This window comes from Leiobunum rupestre, chromosome 9 (assembly GCF_980474605.1).
Source record: "Leiobunum rupestre chromosome 9, qqLeiRupe1.1.hap1, whole genome shotgun sequence".
In the NCBI taxonomy this organism is placed as follows: domain Eukaryota; kingdom Metazoa; phylum Arthropoda; class Arachnida; order Opiliones; family Sclerosomatidae; genus Leiobunum; species Leiobunum rupestre.
In genome coordinates, this window is record NC_143392.1 from 36,134,556 (window position 1) to 36,158,620 (window position 24,065).

Here is a 24,065-nt window from a genome sequence, read left to right on the forward strand (position 1 = left end):
ACCACTGGTCTGGATTTTTTCAAAAAAAGCCGGCTTTTTTCCAACCCTGAAAAATTTAGTTAAACTTTAATTTAAAATTCTTGTATTTATTACGTAAATAAATTGGATTTTATTTATTCTTTGTTTCCATTATTGAATTTATTTTTTTAATTTAACAATGGCCAAGCCGACGAAAATCAAACAAAATATGAACTTAATTATTGATCGATTTCGGAGCGTTTTGTGAGCGGAAAATATCAATCAAGCATTAGTTCCAATTAGTTTAAATTAAAACAAAATATACATTATGTAAATCAACCAGCACGAAGTTGATTGGGGTCGGAAGCCTTTTTTCGAGTTTCATTTTAAATGAAAATAAAGCAAACTAATAAAATTTATTACCATTTATTTCTATAAATCTATCAATTTAAAAATAGGGTCCATGTAAAAAGACATTTAATTTAAACTAAACTATCCCAGAAAATTTACTTTTATTTATCACTAATTTCTAACTATTATTTTAACGATTAATAAACTAAACAAATTCTCATTCTGGTGATTTATTGAGTACTTTAGGGAATAAACCCCAATTTTAGCGTGTTTAGGGATTTTTAAAAAAAATTGACTTTTAGATATTCTATAGGGACTAGGTGATAGTCCTGACCAATGTTTGGAACAGGGTTGCCGCAAAATTTTCAGATTCAAATTCCCTGTTTGCCCTGACTTATTAAGGCCTAAATTTTTCTTTTATATTTTACTTTTATCAGAAGTTAATAAATTTAGATGAACTTATATTTCAGTAAAAAGGTTATTGCGATGTTGAAAAAATTAGCCAAACATTCAATTAAGGAAATAGATGATAGTCGTGGAATTTGTCATAGAACTAGAGTTAAATTACCTTCAAAAAGTGCCAAGATAAAATTGAATTCCCTGACTTTTCTCTGAATTTTTACCAATTCTTAAAATTCCCTGACTTTTTAGGTCCATTTTAAAATTCCCTGACTTTTCCCTGATGTGTGGCAACCCTGTAAAAGCTCTACGTGTTTATCGGTAATTCCTTCTTGATTCAATTAAAAAAAGGAAAAATATTGGATATTTGGACACCAGAAATCACGGTATTTGGGACCGTTGTCCCAGAGAAAAAAAGGACCAGCCACATAGTTCCGAACCGATCGCGACGACTTTTTGCCACCGACATCTACAGGGCCATAAACCTAACACAAACGTGTTCAAATAAATGCAGGTATTTTTAGTCAGGTTGGAACGCGGCGTTGATGGAGCCGCATTCCAGTAGACCTATATAGTTAGTTTTCCCTCTCACATTCGCTTTTACGTAGCAGTCACACGACGTTATCACTTTCTGATAAAATAAACAGCTAATTACGGTGGAAACATCCGTGAGAACTTACAATGTTAGTCAGCTACAGAGACAGAGCGCGGAACGGTGAACGAAGAAAATATCTACCGCAAATTAAATCGAATATTTATACAACAGCGCTAAGAATTATAGCGGAGCATTTTTTTAGACCTTTTCCTAGAAAGTTCCGGTGTCCGGTGTTAACGCACTATTAATTGGTCACAAGTTCGGACCGAGGCACTTGAACTTTCGCGAATTCAATACAGTTAACGCCTTAAGGCACACGCAAAGACGAGTCAGTTAGATCAGAAGTACATAATATATCTCTTACGATAGAAGTATAAATATAGTGGGGTGGCGTAGTGGTTAGCACTTTCGCCTCGCAGAAAAAGGCGAGGGGTAAGACAGTCTCAGATAATCTGTACACCGAGTTCGTGCATTTAGCACTGTTAAAGGTACATATTTTCAAGAGTTTGCGAGTTCCAATTAGCACGGTCAAAGGTACGGCAGTGTACACCGAGTTCGCAGAGTGTCTTACCCCTCGGAAAAAGGAGCCGGATTCGATCTCAGTTTGTGGCAGTGAGAATTATCTTCCCACTGATTAAGGGTGTTTTCCGCCGAGTACTTAGGTTTCCCCTTTACTTAAAAAATTGCGGTGGTTAACGGTGATTATGGGTGGTTTCTTTTCGCCTGTTCTCGGACTAAAAGTGTACTCTTTCTACCCTAAAACGTTTTATTCGCCTGTTCCAGTGATGAGAATTACTCCGGCCCAGAAACTATTCGCTTGTTCCGGAGTATTAGGGCTACTCTGTTTACTCCTTCTGAAAAGGAGGTGTAAAGGAGTAAATCGGATTTTGTCGTCTGTTAGCCAGAATTTATCCGCTAAAAAGGCCGCAGACAGCGATTTTGGAAAAACGTTTTTACTCCAACTCAAACTATTCGCTACCACAGAATCGGAGTAAAGTGACGTCATAGCCTTACTCTTCTTGCCCTACTCCGAAATCCCGGAACAAGCGAAGGGCTTTCCACCACCCTCCTACGCATGCACTTGCTTTAAAGGCAATAAAATTAAGTCGCTCGATGAAACCGGGAAAGTGTACAACCGCATCACGACTGGGTTTAATAGGGCAAAAACGCCGCTACGGCAAGCGTCGAAGTACTAATTCTATGCAAGGCCTAATCCATTTGTTTTGTGACGACGCTCGCCGTAGTGGGGTTTTCGCCTTACCAAACAGGGTTTACTTAAGAGAGCCGTTCTGTCGTATTAGGATAGTTATAAAATTGAGATCTACCCAAAAAAATTCGGACTGGAAGTCATTTTCGGTATAGTGGTAAAATTGGTTTTGAGAAATTTGCCAAGAGTGACATAATTACCAATCTTATCTTAATTTTGGTTAATTTTGGGTAGTTTTAAAAAATCCTGCTGCTATTAAAAACCAGCTTTGAAACGTTTAGTACTCCACCTAACGATGTGGAATATAAATACTGCCTAAGGATATTTACATATTTATAAAACCATATTTTACCGATGTAAAAAGCAACTTTAGTAATGTATTCTGAAGCATTTTGCGAGAGCCTATGGTGGATACTTTCCTCGCAAAATATATATTATACACTTCTGATAATACAATACAATGGTAATGGAAAAACAACGCGTGTAATAAATAATATCTAAAGAAGCAAGATTCAACCACGCCTGTTTAAACATTTTCAATTCGACATAAATTTGGACGCAACCCTTATTTTATTTAATATCCGTGGGATGGCGTTCTTTTAGTATTAACTTCAACACCTTTTGTATAGGTATACTTAAACGCGACTTTTAAAATCCTAAAGTCACGCTAATACCGTATCACTTGAAAACGGGGAAGACCATATCACAACATACGAATAAAAAAATAGGGCATTATTTATTGAGAAACTAGATTGGAATAAAGAAAATATCTCGGTAGCCAGCTCCCCCTATCGTGAAAGCGACCACTTAACAATTTAAAGGCAATAAAAAACAATAATTATAGGCGAGAGAACGAAGTATAATGCTTCTACGACTTAATTTCGGGTTTGGTACAAGTTGAATCCCCCAAATCATTGTTCGAGCTTGTAAAGTCTCTTCTTATACGGCGAGATTACGCCACCTAGCGGACGATCTAGGAAACTATTAAAAAACGCGCAATTTCGCCACCCGTGGCGCCGCGTAATTGGCCGAGGTATTATTTTCCTTTGAAGGCGCGCTTACCTCGTCTCGAAGTTTGCAAACCCGCTACAAAACGGGTATATCCACTTTTAACTCCCTTTAATAGTATTACATCCTTTTTAGGGATTTATTAAGCAAATTTATTTTTAATTTATAGTTTGCTTACCCCTCCCTCCCCCCTTAAACCGAATTAAATTAAAAAAAGGGCCAAATAATTCTTCAAGAGGTTACATTCGTGAGCATTGGAGTGCTGGGTTATAAGGCGCTAAAAATGGTGTCCGTGGGAAAGACGTCAAATCAACATGAGCGTCTTCACACGTTTTTCTTCAAAAGGTGAAGCCGACCGTAATAAATATAGACGGGAGAGAGAGGCGACAGAAAACACACTTTTGGGGTTATTTTTATAAATGAAAACAAACTAATTGGTCTTTGTTGAGGTTATAAATAATACAAAAGCATTTTTTTCAAAGGGTGCAACTGTATTTTTTGGGTACGTGTTTATTTTAAGATGATATTTTAAAACTATTTGAAAATGAATAACGTAGTTTTTAAAGTTGCTAAATATATTGAATTTAATTTAAAAAAATATATGAATTTATTATGGACAACTCATGAGATTGATTGTACTATTTTGAAAATACTTTAACGCTGATGTCTTTTTTCATCACGTTTAGTATTTTGTATGTTTATTTTTAAAATGTTTTAAAATTATTAAAGTATTTTCAAAATAGTACAATCAATCTCATGAGTTGTCCGTAATAAATTCATATATTTTTATTTAATACCACCATGACAAAAATTAGTTCTTTTATATTGAATTTAGATTTAAGAAATTGAGAAATATGCACTGAATTCAGATTTAAAAAATTGAGAAATATTAACTGAATTTAGATTTAAGAAATTGAGAAATATGTACTGAATTTAGATTTAAGAAATTGAGAAATATGCACTTAATTCAGATTTAAAAACATGAGAAATATGTACTGAATTTAGATTTAAGAAATTGAAAAACCTATCATCGAATGAAGGTTTAAAAATTATAAAATATAATTGGATTAAGATTTTAAAAGTAGAAAATATATAATTGAATTAAAATTAAAAAGTTTAAATATCATCAAATTGTAATTTAAGAAATTCAAAAATATTTCATCAAATTGTAATTTAAGAAATTCAAAAATATTTCATCAAATTGTAATTTAAGAAATTCAAAAATATTTCATCAAATTGTAATTTAAGAAATTCAAAAATATTTCATTAAATTGCAATTTAAGAAATTCAAAAATATTTCATCAAATTGCCATGTAAGAAATTCAAAAATATTTCATCAAATTGCAATGTAAGAAATTCAAAAATATTTCATCAAATTGTAATTTAAGAAATTCAAAAATATTTCATTAAATTTCGATGGAAAAGGTTGAAACTATTTTGTAGAATTGCAATTTAGAAGACCATTATTTGTGATTAAAAACATCATTAGATAAACATAAGAGCCATGCCACCCAGCAGTTCAGAGCCCTGTACGAAGTAAACTACCCAATTATAATTTCGTTAAAAATATATATATTTACAGAAGGGAGGATTCGTTAATATATATTGAATAAATTTGTAATTTGTAAAACTAGATGTTGTACATTAATGGCACGAATAAAGCATTGTTTACAGCATTTTCTAAAGAATACCATCCGAAAGAGATCATTTTCTATGGCGCGGAAACAGAAACTCTTAATTGGTCTCCGTGTTTTACAGCTAACACTAATTGGAAAGGTGGAATAATTACCCCGATATGCCACAAAACATTGGAACCCTATACTTAAGAGGCTCCCACTAACAGCGCACTCTCGTGGTCATATTGTGGGAAACAGACGAGATCGGGTTAGCTGGCCAAATTACTTCCTTAATTAAGATATATAAACTCATTGTAAATATTACTTATAAAAAAATATTGAAACCTAAAAATAAATAACTCAAATGATATAGTTAAAATAAGGCAGTGATCGGGTACGGTTAATTTCTTCAAATCTGCTAAATATATTCCCCATATACAAATCAAAGGAAATACGTACGTTTAAACTAGATTTAAATTTCCAAAAACGTACAAGAATAAATTAGTTTTTTTTTTCCCACGTATAACAATGACGACTGTTTAAGGAAATGTCAGGCGAAATTTAATTTTTTTCAAAGGCTGTACTTGATTTTTCTGGGAGCGCTAAAAAATAAGAAATAAAAATGTAGATTAAGCTCTTCAATATTAATTAAAAAGTTCGCCGAGGGTAATTGAGATCAATGCCGCCGAGAAAACTCATCAAGAGAAAAGAGCGTTGCTACCGTACGCCGACCGACACCAGATTCAGACTGGAGGAACCACGGGAGATTAGATACGCGAATTATAACGGGAAATAAAGGATTTTTGGGGATACTAAGCCCAGTAGCGGTCGGCTGGCAAACTAATTACAGACTAGGATATCCATATTACGGATTATTTTATATATATATAGTTCAACGCGAAAATTATTTTCAAATTTCGTTCAAATGAAGGTGACGTTTCCATCAACAGGAAGATTCGCTTTTAGAAATTGAATATTAGATTTAATTATAGTTTATTAATTTCGAATAAATTACTATGTGGCGATTTTCACACTTTTAAATTTTTGTTGAGAATTTCCGGGTACGCCTGTTGTAAAAATGCGGTAATCCAACCACAGGGAGAGTTTTATTTACGTAATACCAGAAGTAAATGAACCGAATTTATCAGACTGCTATACTCCCCATGTTGGAGGCGTTTTCCTTATGAAGTTACACTTTGACCTCGAATTTGAAATTTTGTTCGCTCCTAAGCCGAAAAAAAAACGTTTGTTTTTATGAAGCCATTTTTTATACATAGAAATAGCTATACCCACAATTCACAACTGCAATTTATCGCGTCAAAAGACGGGGATGGAAATTAGCTTTTATTTGACTCGATTTTCTCATCATTTTCATAAGGAAAACGCCCTCCGATTCTGAGCGTTTTTTCGATAACTTCGGTTCATTTACTTCTGGTAATACAGGTATTCTTAATTGTGAACCTTACTCAGGGCCGTATTAAGGCATGTGCCAAGTGTTCGAATTAAATTGTTTTTTCCATTTTTTTAATATTATTATTTGAAGTCAAAAAGTAAGGTCTGAATTTTTTTAGGGGCCCCAAATTTTACTTTGCACAGGGCACCAAATAGTGTTAATAGTGCACGGTCAATTGAACGTTGCAATATTGTTGTTATAATGGAGAAAATAAATTATGCTTGATACGTGCCAGTGGAATTACTTTCCCTAAATAAAGTACATATATTCTTGATCACACTAAAGAACAATTTAGGAAAACGCTAACGTGCAGTCAAAGCTCGAGTCGAGGTCGTGTCAGAGGTCACAAATTTATCAAAAGACGCCTAACCAGATTTTCGTGGGTTCAACAAGTTGATGAACATTTTAATGACACACGCGTTGAGGATGTTCAACTGTATTTGGTAACGAAGCTAGGCCAAAATAAAAACCCGAAGACTTGACCAAATTTTCTAACTATTAATTTATGCGTAATCAAAATATTGAAGCACTTTTCACGCCATTTCTTTGTTCGCTTACCAAGCAACCTGCCCTATATTTAAGCGTGAATTATATTCACAGCTTTGGCACGTTTTCAATCACGCATAAATACGCCAAGAAACCGGCGCAAAAATCAAATTATCCGATGGAAAAAGCGTAAAATAAATAGCGCGGTTTTATAAATCATTTCTTTGGGGTAACTGCCAGATAATAAAGACAACCGGGGTATGCCCAGAAGTCCGCCAATAAACGGTAGCAACAAAAACATCAATTTCAATTAAGCACCAACAATAAATATTAAATTTAAAACTAGCCGCGCGTGGCAGCGTCAAAATTAAATTTATCGGGCCATCAAAAACATAATAAAATATGAAACGAGATTTTGTATTGAAAATTTTAATTTAACCGAGTCTCGAAAATTAGATGCAATTTTAACGCTTTTTATGTATAATTTTTTTCCTGTTGGCGAAACGTCGAAGGAAGACTATCTTTCGGTACAATTGCATCAGGAACGCTCTATTTCCTACAAGGAATTTCCTAAATATATGTTTTTCAAAAAAACCTCTTCAAATAACCCTATCCTCGGCTCCGGGCTAAAATTATTATAGATATTTTTTTATATATAGAATGTGGGGGTGGTTTTCGGTAAAAGACGCATCTGACGCCGATGCTATAGCGTTACGAGGACAATTATTTTAGTTTCACATCCATATTTATGGAATGGAACTATTGCTACGAATGGTATTGTTGTCGTCGTCGTCGTCGTCGTTGTTGTTGTTGTTGTCGTCAGGGAAACCTTGCAACGAGAACGTTTCGGCTTACCTAAAACGTAAAACACACTTCTAGGGTATCCCTATTCCGATTAAAAAATGCGGTAGCTCACTCTGCACATGCGCGAAGGAATTACATGGAGCGGCCATTTTTTAAAAATCAGTATTAGCATCTGTTTTTTAATGATATCTTCGAACTTCGCTTCCCTAAAACGCTTAACACACTTCTACCTATCCCTATCACGACCAAAAATGCGTATCTAGTATCTTCGAACTTGTGCAGTTGTTATTATACCTATTTTTCGGTTTCGCCACTTACGTAAAGAAATTCAGAGGCAACGATACATTCCTATATTAATCAGTCTAATTAGTCATTAAAGGCAGTATAACTATATTTAAGATGAATCAACAAATTTCACATTTATACCACGAAGTTTAACAGAAGCTGGCAGCTATGAGCAACAAACACAACACCCCATACAAGGAGAACGCAACCCGTCAAAAATCGTACATTTTCTTGCGTACACTTTTCATTGGATAGACGCATTATCGTCTGCTGCCGTCGGAAGGGGGAAATACCGAAATTGTCTTCCCCCAGCCCGTAAAACGGGCAGCGTAAAGGTTCGCCCAATGAAATTTGTACACAGCACTTGTTTAGCGTCTTTAAAGGCTAGTAGCTGCGTTCTCCTTGTTTGGTAGATAATTTTCCAATTTAGTTTCTACTCCCATTAATGCCGTATATTAGATGCGTGAAGCTCTATAATGGTTTGAGTAACTTGTTTATTTGGTGGCCAGACTATAAAGGTGGGAAAAAGTGTATCTGGTTTCCTACATACTGCGAAATGGAGAAGAGTTAGAAAATTGATAGGTTTAGAAATGGGTCGAAGGGAGACGATTCGCGACGACTTTGAAGAAGATGGGAAAAAATAAATTTATATGCTAGAGAAGAATTGGTAAATAACGTACATTAGCCAAAAGAGAAAAAGTTTCACATGTACCCATTACAAAGAGTCGAGGAGAAATCCTTTATCGGTTTAGGGTTTTTTCAATTTCATTTCATCACCGAAGGATTTAGTTTTCGTTAAAGGTATTGATATGGTTCGATAAGCTAGCTTAAGCGAAAGACTCAAGAGACTCTGAAAAACAAATATTTATTCTTAGATTAAGAAAAACGCTGATTTAAGATTATTATGAAAATTGTTATTGGGATTACGCCAATTAAAATAGTAAGAATAATTATAATGCAAATTTATAATTATCAAAATTACCGTAAATTCATTTATTTATTTGGAAAAGAAAAATTTTCTGAAATTACATTATTTTGAGTTATAATATTACAGCTAAGTAACGATTTTTGTCAATGAAAAAATATAAAATAGAAAATATTGTTACTTTTAAAAAGCGTGAAATAAACGAAACTGGCAGGGTTGCCACACAATTTTCAGATTCAAATTCCCTGACTATTCCCGGCTTAGTTTTTTTATATTTTACTTTAATAAATGGACTACCTATTTCAGTAAAAAGGTTATTGCGACGTTGAAAAAATTAGCCAAACTTTCAAGGAAACAAATAATCATCGAATTTGTCAAAGATCTAGAGTAAAATTACCTTCAAAAAGTGTCAAGATAAAATTTAATTCCCTGACTTTTTACAAATTCTTAAAATTCCCTGACCTTTTAGGCCCCTTTCTAAATTCCCTGACGTGTGGCAACTATGACTGGGATATAACGTTGCATGGCAAAATTGTTGCCTCGCTTCGTGATTTTCCAAAAAGAAAACCTGCTATTATGTTATTGAAGACTTATTTCTCACCTCACGTTCTAACAGTAAGCTCCTCCCCATAAACAAAATGAAATCAGCACGGCATCTCATTGGTTCCCTAAAACTGACGTCATTCTCAATAAATACATTATTGTAGAAGTCAACATTTATACGACATTCGAAAGTTTAGAAGAAATGGAAAAATCGTATCTAAACGTCGACTGGGGACTCAATCCCCGATTTAAAGATATCTTATCCAACTTGTTCAAGCTCCTCAATCCATTACGACTATCAGCAACATCGATACAACGGTGTTTTCCATCAATCCGAAGCTAAAAAAAAAGGATAATCCAAAGATAGGGTTATAGTAGCGAGATATATTTTTGAGGTCGGAGAACAATTTTCAATTTCTTTCGGACGACGGGGAACGAGACCATTATGAAAACAAATTGCGTTCCGCTTTTACCGTGGCGTGGATTCTACTCTCCAGTCGTCGCTATCCACGGGGGGAAATGTATCTAGGTCGACTGGAAGAACGAAAAATGGTCAGAGAAACGAACACACCCAAGCTGGCTGAGCTCCTAAAGAGGACATCAGAAGGTTAAAAGGCTCGGACATCGATTTTTAGCCACTACTAAAAGTTAAATTTAGAATTGCCACCACCGCGCCAAGACTATAGAAATCGCAGGGTCTGGATTTTTAATACGTAAAGCTGTCTTCTATTTTAAGGGAACGATTGAAGGAAATGATTTCGAAACGCGATAATTACATCGCTATAATTTATTATCGAACGTTGCTTCTGATTGCTTTAAAAATATATAAGCGGGAACTATAGGGCCCCTGACTGCTCCTAATTTAAAGGTGGCAGTTTTTATTTTCTACAGCGGTTTAACCACGATTTGAGTCCCACACAAATTTTATTTCGCGACTTTTTCTACGGGGAACCCTTGAAAAATCGGAAAAGATTTTTTTAAACTCGGGAAAGGTAAAAGTAGAAAACGCCAGAGGGGGATTTGTCGATATATAATTCGACGTAGACGTGAGCGTCTAAAACGCGCCAGTTAAGACAACTCGCCCACGGATCGGTGGAAATAATCTCCTTCCCACGCGATTTTTACTCACTAACCAAATAATAATAAACAAGTAGTCGCCTACTATTTCGTTAAAATATGCGTCATTGAGACCATATTATTTATTGAAAAATTAAATATTGCGCCGAGTGGGCTCGAATTATTAACGATTAGGTATATTTTGCTCGACGTTATTAACGATTAGGTATATTTTTCTCAGCGTTATTAACGATTAGGTATATTTTGCTCGAAGTTATTAACGATTAAAGCTATTTTAATCGAAGTTATTAACGATAACAGCTATTTTCCTCGAAGTTATTAAGGATTAAATCTATTTTCCTCGAAGTTATTAACGATTACATCTATTTTCCTCGAAGTTATTAACGATTACATCTATTTTGCTCGAAGTTATTAACGATTAAAGCTATTTTGCTCGAAGTTATTAGCGATTACATCTATTTTGCTCGAAGTTATTAACGATTACATCTATTTTGCTCGAAGTTATTAACGATTACATCTATTTTGCTCGAAGTTATTAACGATTACATCTATTTTGCTCGAAGTTATTAACGATTACATCTATTATGCTCGAAGTTATTAACGATTAAATCTATTTTGGTCGAAGTTATTAACAATTAAGTATATATTGCTTTATTTTGCTTAAATTAATAACGATTTCATCGGTTGAGATAAAAAAATTAACGATAGAATTGACTGGTTTTAAAATATTGACGAAACCGTCGATTGATAAAAAAATATTGACGAAACCGTCGATTGATAAAAAAATATTGACGAAACCGTCAATGATGATTATAAACATTAACGATTACGTCGATGATTATAAACATTAACGATTACGTCGATGATTATAAACATTAACGATTACGTCGATGATTATAAACATTAACGATTACGTCGATGATTATAAACATTAACGATTACGTCGATGATTATAAACATTAACGATTACGTCGATGATTATAAACATTAACGATTACGTCGATGATTATAAACATTAACGATTACGTCGATGATTATAAACATTAACGATTACGTCGATGATTATAAACATTAACGATTAAGTCAATAGACGTAATCGTTAATCTTTATAACTTCTAAAAACCGGACCGTTAAAAGATCGAAAAATTGTCATCTATTGAATTATATTACAAATCCCATTTCACCTAATTTGTTACTAAAATTGAAACTAACTATAAACAAGATAACGATCACAAACACCTCCATATTATTGTACGGACAAACATGACAAAAACCATCCAACCACTCAAACAAAGTTCCAAAACGGGAAGTGAAAGTCGGAACTAGTAACGCGATTAATTTAATAATAAAAGCGGATAAATAATTTAAACGTTTTCTCTCCTAAAAATAAATTCCGGGCGAGAAAGCGTAGGCTAGATGGCGACAATTTTGGGGAAGCGCGGATTCCCGAACGAAGAGGAGTAGAAAGTGGCACGTCGACACTCGTCGTTCGGGACCGCGAGGGGGCCAGGGTGCGCCCACGAAGACGCTTCCTAGAAGCCCACACAGGAAGCGACGAGCCGCCGGGGGGTGGCACCGACCCGGGGGACGCGCCAGATCACTCGACCCCATCCGGGGTGAGTAGCACCGAAAAACTTCACCCAAAACAGCTCATTCAAGAAATAGATACTTTCACCATTAATCAGCATATGTCCATATATACGAACGCCTATGCTTATCCCGCGATCAGACCAATATTATACTGTGCAACAGCGTTGCCAGACGTACGATAATTATAGTACACGTCGATCATTTCGAAACTTTCTTTGGAGACGTACGATAATTTCCACGTTGTATTTTTAATAAATTGGACTGTGCGTACGATTTTATACCTTAATTTTTAAATGTACCAAGAAAACGGTTAAGACTTTTAATATTATTTCAGGGTTCGTACGAAAATGTCTGATCTAAAATCCCCGACTTTTCCAGGTTATCCCTGACCACTTTTTGGCAATATTACTAACCTATTTGGTTATACTTTTGGACATTTTTTTTACTATTTTAGGTCAAAAATTCTTTGTTAATGTGTGGTTTGGTTGACTAACTAAAATCCCGGACTTATCCCTGGCTTTCTACGAAATTATTTAAATCCCTGACTTATCCCTGACATTTTCCCTCTATTTTACAGATCCCTAACTTATCCAGGTTCTGTACGAACCCTCTATTTATTACATAATAATGGAGATTGTTAAGCGTTAATAAAAAAAAATATTTATCATACGCGTCACTTGGACCAAATTTGATCTCCAACATTCCCCCAAAATTTGAAATAAGTGCCAATTTTTAGGCGTATGAAAATTATTATCTCAACTCGATAATTTTCTGGAATCGATAATAAAAATTGACATTCAGAACCTGGCAACGCTGAACGCTGCAATGTAAAACGGTCCGGATATCGTTGTTAAATTGCCTACTAAACTTGACAGACTTTCAACTATTTTTGGGTATTTGCGGACAGCTTAACCTGAAAGTTAACCCGGACCTTTGCCCTCCTCAAGTTGGGTCTGTACGCTAGTTCAATAGCCCATTCAAATATTTTTGGGGGAAAGTTCGTGGAAAAAAAACTTCGTCGGCTCGTCAAAGAGTATTAGGTTTAACAGTTTTTATAGAAAAAAATAAATACATATTTTGAGAAGGGAAAAATTGTTTACAAAAGATATACGTTAGAGGCGTGCTATGTTATAAAAGCAAACAACTTTTTTTGGTTAATTTGAAAAAAAAAATGGCGATTTTGGGCGGTTGTAACAACGTTCGGGATATACATTTTTTCCCTCTCGGTAACAAGAGGGCTGTAAATAAGCTGTAATTTCCCAAATTATAGTTCTTTTCAAATACCGCCGTAACCTACACCGCGTTTGTTTTTTTTTAAATAGCGTATGGGGCGAATACACCTTTATCTTTGCTCATTTGTAGTCGCTATGGGTGCCGCCATCGCTCGTTAAAAAACGTTGAAGCAGAAACTACGCGTATTCAAAATGGCGGCAATCATAGGGAAAGGAGTGAAAAGTGTTCGTACATTATTACGAATAAGCGTGAAAATATTTGAGAAATTAATCTAGTTAAATATGAATGCCTAATAAATAAAGAATCCAAAAATGTTCCGAGTCATGGCATGCCCCATTTCTTCTTTTGGTTCAACCTTTAGAATACAGTTTGAATGGCAAACTGAAAAAAAGGATTTGCTAAGCTTAGAAACAATTTTTTTGTGGGTTTCCAAGTAGGTGGTTTGACATACCTACATAAAAATTCATTTGGAACTCCCTGCGTTTCTATTTTCTACCGAAATCGAGCGTTATAAGTCGATCAACCATAATGAGAATGGAGAACTTGGGTGGTAGCTAGGTGATATTCCGATAAAGATTGTTTTGAAGTACTAGCTAAAGCATTGTTTTGGATATTATAAATTATTGACCAACAACAACTTATATTATTAATAACGCCATTTGGGTCTTACCTATAAATAAATATTGAGATTTTTATTATACTTGGGGCCTTTTTGGCGCTTCTAACCTTAGTCATTTATCTCGGCAGAAAATATTTAATAGTACGTCAAAATTTACCATTAAATGCGTTATTTAAAATCACAAAAATGGTAAATAGACATAAATCTGAAGGGGGCCTCCCTAAGGAAAAAAATCTTAATGAAAAAAATTTTAAAAATACATTTCCTTTCAAAATAGATACGCCAAAATATTAAAAAATATTTCTCAACGCAAAGTTTTTGACAGGTTTCAGACTGTTACAAGATTACACGGTTTGTTTTAACCAATTTTAATCGATTACTCGAAAGCCATACCGTGATCAAAGCTAGCGGAGTTGGCCTTCCAGTCTCGAAAGGTTTAAGAGAAACGAGGCGTGGCTTAGTTATAAAAAAATGACAAATATATAATATCCAATGATGGACTAAACCCAATAACCCAAAGGCACAAATTTAAAAGGGCTATCTACCTTTAGATAAAAATCATCGGATAATCCTTTAAAACCACCCGTACAAAACTCTTTAAAGGTAAATATTAGAGGTATGAGAAACAACATTTTTAAAAACCAGCTCTTTGATAAGAATCAAATCATCTCGAAACCTCCCGCAGTTTTTTCCAATTATTTGACTTTTGAGTGTATTTTCTATCACGAAAAGAGGCTTAATGTATAGAGATTCTCTACCCTTTTATAAAATGGCTTTTAATACAAAAGCCCCATTGTCAAAAATCGGGCTTACTCGCGTCTGAGTTAGCGCCGTGGGCACCGTAACAACATTTTATATCCAGAAATATGATTGAGATTGAAAAGTGAAGCCGAGGTTTCGCGGGGAACAAATTTCGACATCGCCAACGGCCATAACTAGAAATCTATAGTTATACAATAAACGAGACTTTGTTATAATGAAACCAGCTTATTATAATAACGTGTATAAATATAAAAAAGGGGCTATGAAAACTCCCCCCCTTTCTGCGGCTCTTCGACATCGTAATCTGATTATTATGCCATCTACAAACAAAACGATTTCTCAGCCTCTGGTACAAAATACTTTTTCATTGAAAGAGGAAAATTATTCCATCACAGTTTCCAAGGAACGACTTTGAAATATTACAGAAACGTTGAAGTTTTATTGACAGGCGCCATTTTTAAGGACGAAACGGGGCAAATTTCGACGCTTTTCATGTTTCATAAAAAGGTTGTGGTTTCTTAGTAGACCACTTGCTGATATCAAAAATGATAAGTCATGTTAGAGGTCAGAGCCAAAAAATAAGTCATAGAAAAAAGAATAACATCAAAACCAAGAAACTATAAATCAAATCAGATCACACCAAAAACCACCAATCAAAAGAAATCTCAGAGCAAAAAACAACAAATCAGAAAAACAATTTCAGAGCAAAACAACCAATTAAAGAAATCTCAGAGCAAAACAACCAATTAAAGAAATATCAGAGCAAAACAACAAATCAGAAGAAAAGAAATATCAGAGCAAAACAACAAATCAGAAGAAAGAAATATCAGAGCAAAACAACAAATCAGAAGAAAAGAAATATCAGAGCAAAACTACCAATCAGAAGAAAGAAATATCAGAGCAAAACCGCCAATCAGATGAAAATATCCACCCAAGTAAAAACAACAAAATAATGACAGAGTCAAACTCCGTCAAAACAAGCTCGTTTCCCAGCAGCAACAACAAAGATGAATTTTAGACGGAAGATGGCTCTTAACCCAAATGAAAGCGTGTATTACAAAGTAGAGAGGAATACCTAAAGGAAGGTCACGATCTAAAGTAACTTTTGAAGCACGATAAACTTGAAACTTTTGCAGTGAAATTATCCTTGGAATCTTGGCGATAAAAATCACCGCCCATAATTTGTCTTCCCCATATTTTTGTTTCCTTGAAAAAGGGTAATTTAAACAAATCACGGAAATGATTTGTTTTCACCGGGCGAAAGGACATCACGTGACATCATGACGAAAATATCCTAAAGACTAATATCGCTACGGTTCGTACGCGATATAAAACCGCCCATTCCAAAAAAAAAGTATTTTTATTTAACGTAAGCCTTCGAGATTTCAATAAGATTACGCAAACCGTTCTTCGCGAAAAGTTTAATTCAATAATAGGGCGGTTTCGTATTACAATGGATAATATTTGAAATTTAATATTTTTATAGCTTTATCGCCAAAGGTTAAAACATTCACGACATTGTACGCCTCAAATTTGATCTCAACATTCTCTTAAATTCCAACGTAAAACGCACGAAAGAATTATTAAAAATCTGAATAATTCCATACAAAAAATTACGCAATAGAATTATTATTCAAAGGGTGTAACCGCGTTTAGCGAAATTAAAATAGTTAATTAAGTTTTCTTAAGACACTTTTACAAATCCCGAAGAATGCACCTGTTACACTAACAATTAAAAATAAACTTTTTTAAAGAAAAAAAGGCCAAAAGACAAGTTTCCGCCCAACGTTTTTTACGGAAAAAGTTTGAAATTTGTTTTTCTCGTGTGTGAATCAGGAGGAAAAAGGATTGTAGACGACCGGCAGCGCCACGACGCGGTCGTTTTCGGAGTGAGAGTCGAACCAATTCAAGGCCGAAATCGGTGGACCGTAAACTCAATTAAATGCCGTCCTTTATAATGACCGAATACATTATCAAACGATTCCAATCGAAAATGACCAGGTTTCGATTCCTGGTCGGGACCGTGGAAGGGGGGGCTAGTACATCATTGTCTTTTAAAGAAGTCACTGACCATCAAATACCTTTTTATTACGGAGATTAAGCGTAACGCGGCGAACGTTAACGCGTAGGTTTTACATCGTGTAGAAAGCCCACAAGTTCGCTTAATCTCGCTATTTATAACTTCGTCTGAAAAAAAAGTGGGCTTAACTGAAAAACCGGCTAAAAATTCATTTTCTAATTTTTCTGCAATGGCCCAGTAATTTTTGAATGACAGGGTTTCATAGACGCTGGAATGATATACTTTCATAATAAAAGTTCACTCGGGTGTGAGTTATATATATATCTTGGGTTATAATGTATTTGAGATGAGAATTTTTAATGAGAAAAAATTATAATTATTGAAAGTGAAAATTGTTAACTTTCAGGCTTGATTTATGTACATTCTTCGCCGCTTTTTTGGAGTGGTTTCAAAGGATTTTACGCTAGGAATGCATTTCTAAATTTAGATGTTTTTCGGATAATTTGTATACAGTTAAACGAAACACTTTTGGAGGTGTGACATTAAAACTATTTAATTCGCGTTTAAAATCTGATTGTAATTTGAGCTGACCCAAATTAAAGTCATCTTTAATAATTTAATATCTCAAATTATTTTACCTTACGTAAAGTAGGTTGAGTGTTAAGCAACGAAATTGTATAAAATCATTCGTGTACCGTTCTTACTTTTATCAATTTACTGTTAACGTAAACCCAAATAAGTATTTATTTACACTAATGATTTACAATTTAAATAATTTATATTTCATTATTTAACTTTAATAAATACTCTATAATAAATAAATACATTCTTGTTAAACCTAACCGTAAAAATTAAAAAAAAACCCAAAACCTTTCCTATTATAAATGAAATAAGACCACACCAGTCGTACTAACTAGACAAAATATGTAGTCAATAATTACCTTAAATTGAAATCTTCAAATCCTCATAAAAAACCAAGGTTTTTAATTTTTGAACAATGCTATGGTGGATTTACACACGCACACAAACGTATCTTCGTTTTCTCGTTGTAGATTTTTGACAAAGGCCCGGAAACCAACAAAAAAAAGTGTGGATAGAAAAATCCGGCGGAAACGCGGCGTTGTGGGTTAAAAAACAACACGATCCAGCAGCGAAATAAGGCGGCAAAACAGAGAGGCTGGGTTTAGTCCAAGGCCTTCATAGCGACGAAATCGAAAGGGAGAACATTTGAATAAATTTAATTTAAAAGCGCGCTATTTTAAAAGCAAAGTGTCGAAAGTCCTTCGGAATCCGTTGAGACGGGCTTCAAGTTCTTTCGGCAGTTCAGAGAACTGAAAGAAGCGCGGCTAACTTTTTCTCGGCTCTCAGTCGAGACGAATGAGTCACACGCGGGCTCGCTTCAATCTCATCTCTCTCTCGCTCCCGCCGTGGATGAAATCTCCCCTCGTACTGCCTGTTTCACCAACAATCTAAAAGGGGGCGCCACTAAAGGATACTACGTTCCCGCTAGCCCAGAGTTTACTTATTTGCATTTATATTTTAATATAGCAGAAACTCGACATATTTAATTATTATGATTATATTTTATTATTATAAATTGCGTTATTTTATTATTATAAGTTACGTTTTATTATTATAAGTTACGTTTTATTATTATAAGTTACGTTATTTTATTATAAGTTACGTAATTTTATTATTATTATAAGTTACGTTATTTTATTATTATTATAAGTTACGTTATTTTATTATTATTATAAGTTACGTTATTTTATTATTATTATAAGTTACGTTATTTTATTATTATTATAAGTTACGTTATTTTATTATTATTATAAGTTACGTTATTTTATTATTATTATAAGTTACGTTATTTTATTATTATTATAAATTGCGTTATTTTATTATTATTATAAATTGCGTTATTTTATTATTATTATAAATTGCGTTATTTTATTATTATTATAAATTGCGTTTTATTATTATTATAAATTGCGTTTTATTATTATTATAAATTGCGTTTTATTATTATTATAAATTACGTTATTTTATTATTATTATAAATTACGTTATTTTATTATTATAAATTACGTTATTGTATTATTATAAATTGCGTTATTGTATTATTATAAATTGCGTTATTGTATTATTATAAATTGCGTTATTGTATTATTATAAATTGCGTTATTGTATTATTATAAATTGCGTTATTTTATTATTATAATATTTTAAAAGAAATATTAAAAGTATAGTTATGCTATTTTAAAATTAACTTAATTTAGAATACTGGGTGTATATACTGATATAAAAATTTAAGTAACAACAAATATGGGTAAATAGTTCATAATACTACGTTAAATCAATCGAATGAAAAATATTAAAATTATTATTTTATTTTATTATTATAAATTGCGTTATTTTTGTCAATGATATTATTTTTAAATAAATATTAACACTATGGTTATTAAATGATAAAAAAATTAAACAACCATAAATATTGTTCAATAGTTAATATTTGGTTAAATCAAGAAATTCGTTCATAAACAGTGGATAAGTAACAAATTATTTTTTTGTACATTTTCAATTTACATTCCAAACACATTGAGTTAAAAATTTGGGATAATTTAATATTTGTCATTATCTATTATATTAAAAACTTATTGAATTTTATACCATAAAGTTATTTACCATTTTTAACCACCTTTTAACACTGAAATTATCCTAAAATATTGTAACTTTATAGTATAAATATTTTTTCTTGTTTGTGTAAAAATTGTTATATTACATTTTTAAACAAATATAAATTAGTAGAGCTTTAATGTTAATTATTATTATTATTATTTAATATCGGTAATTTTTTTAACTTATGGTAGCCAAACAGAAATTATAATAATAATTTCTGAAAAAACCCCTGATAAGAATAATAACGCTGAAATTATAATATAAAAAGGAAATGTAATTTTAATGAAATACCCCTTTTTAAGGTGGGGGGGGGGGGGGTCTGAAACGGAGGATGATCATTTCGCGCGAAGATGCGGCGGTTTCAACCCTCCCCACTCGCAACCCAACTCCCAAGACATTTCCCAGAGCTTGTCTTTTTCCAACAGGGGAGTGAAGTAAGTTAAAAAAAAAGTATTTTTGGATAGAAAATCCCCCTATTTGGAAACCCTCCCTCCCACAACCCGACAGTACATCTTCAAAAGGCCTTTGTAGAAGGCGCCAGTGCGTCTAATTTTCAAAACCATACCATCATTATTTTCACTGGAGAGTCAGATGGTACTTCAAACTAAAGTAGACTATGGGTTTCGTGTTACGACTTCGTATTGCTAGGTAACCTCTACTGTTCACAAAAAAAAACCCGAAACAAAACGAAACGTAGTGGTAGAAGAAAATCAGAAGCAGAACGCCCCGTAGTTTAACTCGAAAATGGTCTTAATTGATTTTTTATTATCTCCGGAGTATTTGAGAGATTGGGGAGGTTCGCTATCATCATTAGTCTTGATTAAATATTAAAGATGACGGTTTCATCTTTACGACATGGGGTTAGAAAAGGGAGTTCTCTCTTAAACCCGGAGGTCAAACGTCAAAAAAAACCGAAGGGCTACCTTGTAAAATATGGTAATCATTTATTTCGTTGTTTCGTGTGCCTAGCGCGTGTTCACTATTTATTTTATTAAATAAATTTTAAGTAAATTATATTTATAAATAAATTAAATTTATTATCCCCGAATTAAAACTGAAAAGTAAACTACTTTCATTGATATTAAGAAAATCGTGCAAATTTATTTATCAATATATTGATCAACGACTTCTAATCAAATAGATTTAAATAATACTATAAAAAAATATGAAAAATATTAGATCTTCACATCAAATTTTTACCGTAAATATTACATTTTTAAATAGGCGAAACTATAAAGTCCAGGGGGGCTGACAATATGTTAGTCACGTGACTTTGTGGAAAACTGTAGCGCCATCTATCCTAAGAAATACGAACTATTATTCATTTTATTTTGCTAATGGTGGTTTAAATTTTGATCGATTTATTATTTAAAACATTTTGTAATAGAAAAGTGTACTTAATTAGCTGTCTGCACTATCTGGAAGGAATTTTTTTTCTTTAACGTCGCACGGCCAACTATGAGCACGAGTTAACGAATCGAAGTTGGCTGTGAGAAGGTAGTCACGTGATTTTGTTTTCCCATTTTAACAAGTTGGTTAAGACCAAATTTACTTCATAGTATCGCCTATTAACTTCTATTAGGCATCGAGTTATCTCAGCCAACAGGCCCAACAATCTTGTTTATGAACAAAAAATTATTTTTAAATCAAACCATCATGGCTTTGCCTTTTCTTATGAAATTTTGAAATGTTATATGGAAGTAATTATAAGATTATTTCGTATCAAATTATTACCATAAAATGTTAATTAAATTTTTAAATTAACCTTAAAAGTATCAAATTATCTTCGACCACAATCTCGATGCCGATCAAGTAGATTTAAAACCAATCTCGATTCTGATCTATAATCAGATAATCTTAGACATTTCATAAAATATAAAATATTCGAATTTAGATGAAAATATTTATTATATAATTTCATACGAAATTCATAGCTTAAATGTTAATTACATTTTCAAAATAACCTTTAAAATATCGTCTTATCTCCGGTTACAATCTGATAACATACAGGAAACTGCTCATCGGACATACAGATCTTAAAATCAGTGGATGCAAAAAAAAGAATATATTTTAAAATGGTCGCGAGATTACCCCATCAATTTTAAGAAATAAGGAAGATGACGACGTAAAATTGCAAATATCGTAATCGACAAAGATATAAATCGATCAACGAAATTGAAGAAGATGGATTATAGAGTCGATTACTTCGACTACCGTACAATCGACGACGCCTAAGGCTCGACAAAGTAATCTGCATATAAATTAAATAAAGAAAACTTACAACTACGTAAAAAAAAATACCTGTTCTCTATATTGGAGCACCGGATTTTGTTTTTACATTTTTTCGCGGTGGAAAAAAAATTAAATAAAAATATTTGTAAGAAATGAAATTCAAACTCGAGTTTGTTTATTCTCCATTCTTGTATAAATTTTTGAAACCCAGCGTGAGAACAGAATTTTTTGATACGGCGTTCGACATGTGATAAGTATAAGAGTACTTTGGAACGGAGAAACCATCGACACTTCATCTGGCCTACTTACAAAAATTACCAGAAAAAATTATTCTTTATTGGATGGGGAATATATTTATGGCCTATTTTCGGACTCTGAATTATTCGAGGACACTTTATTTGATACCCTTCATTTTAAAAGTTAAGAATAAAAATCACCCCATCCAGCCTTTAATATCATTGTCAAGTTAGGTTCCCTGTATTTAATACGCGAAAATAACGATATTAAAATTGCAAATCCGCGCTGAAATAGGGTCCAAAGAATAGCGTAATATTTCGGGGTGTGAATAAATTAGCACCTAGGATATCAAAATAAGGTGTTAATAAACTCGTTAAAAAGTAAATAAAGGGGGTGGTGATATGTTTTCCGTATACGCGATACCACTGTTTTAGGAGCTGAGGTTAAGAGAGATTTTATTTAATAGCGTCCATAAATAACGGTGATTTAAATGGCAGAAATACCATAAAACGTTCCTTTCTTTAACAAAAACAAACTTTGGATCTCATTACGCAATATTCTAATAGAAGTCAATGAACCTTTTATTGCCATCCAACAAGTACGCAAATTTAATTATTGCACTTCGCTAAATAACGTAAAATAATGGTTTTAATAAGGTATAGATTAAAATTACGTGTATGATATCGACCAAAATACAATTTTAATTATTATTATTGAAATTGGCTGGCTGAAGTAGTCCATAGTCGTTTAATCTTATTATGAGATAAGTTTGTTGTTGTTATTGAGTAACAATCTTAACACTTGGCCCTCCTAATCGCTATAAGGTCAGAATTATCCCTAAACTTTCAAATTTATCTCATTTAAATTATTTAAATTGCGATTTAAATCAAATAAAAAAATTGATTTAAATAGCGTATTTATGAAAATGTATAATAATTTTGTAGCAATGCCAATTGAGATTCAAACTAGATTACAAGTAATAATTATATTTTATTGATATTAATTTTTATTAACAATTATTGATCAGTTTGTCAAGAAGCAAATGTAAAAAAATTCGATAATCCAATAAAAAACCAAAATCAATAAAAATCCTCTACATAAATAATATTTAATTAATTTGACATCATAGCTTAACTACAGATTACTTGAAATAAAATTGAGTGTAAAAATCAACAAACTGAGAATACCGTATTGGCGTTCTCAGTACACGTTCAAATATAGGGAACTTAAATCTCCGTAATACCAAGACACCGGAAACGGAGAGGAGTTCCTACATAATAAAAACAGAGCGATAAAAATTATCCGTTTTTCATACAATGGGTTTTATTACAATTTCAAACGACAATTCAAGGTACGTCTTTGCCCTAACAATTAAAACTGAACAAAACAAAAACTCTGATAAAAGAAATTTGAAACAAAAGCGACTATTTCCGACCAGGTAAGACCAAATAGATATCATCAAAGCGAGGCTAGAAACTTGAGAAGAATCTTTATCGTAATTACCTACCATTTTCCCATAGCCGGGTATGGTACTCCCATACTAGGCCCCATCGAAGCGAAAGACGTCGCATTAAGGCACGGCGTAAATTGATACAAACTTCGCCTTACCAACCGCTTTCAACCCGCTATCGTTTAAGTTTGTTTCAAAATAAAAAGTTTAACGAACTTGCGCGAGCTCCTGTTACATTGTCTATTTACCCTATAGCCGCGTTCTATAGCTCAGAGCCAGTTTCAATTTAAAATTCCGGTTGGTACGGATGAAATTCTTGGGTTAAAATGACGGGGAGGCAAGGTCTATGATTTGCTCAATCGAAGCTAGGGGGCGCGCCGTTCACCCTCATTAGAAATCCATAATAACCCGGTAATATTACTGCCAGCTTTTAATCCCAAAAGGCGAAAAGTAATCGTTTAAGAGGAACAATTAAGCAGGCATGCGTGTACGATGTTCTTGATGTATTTCTTTTGGGAATACAAATACCAAGAGCA

At 33.2% G+C, this 24,065-nt stretch overlaps 1 protein-coding gene across 4 annotated transcripts in view; it reads right to left on the reverse strand.

The window, feature by feature from the left end:
- The window catches only part of LOC149927309 (uncharacterized), a 211,836-nt gene that overhangs the window by 49,210 nt on the left and 138,561 nt on the right, over positions 1 to 24,065 (reverse strand). The gene's annotated exons all lie outside the window — the stretch shown is intronic.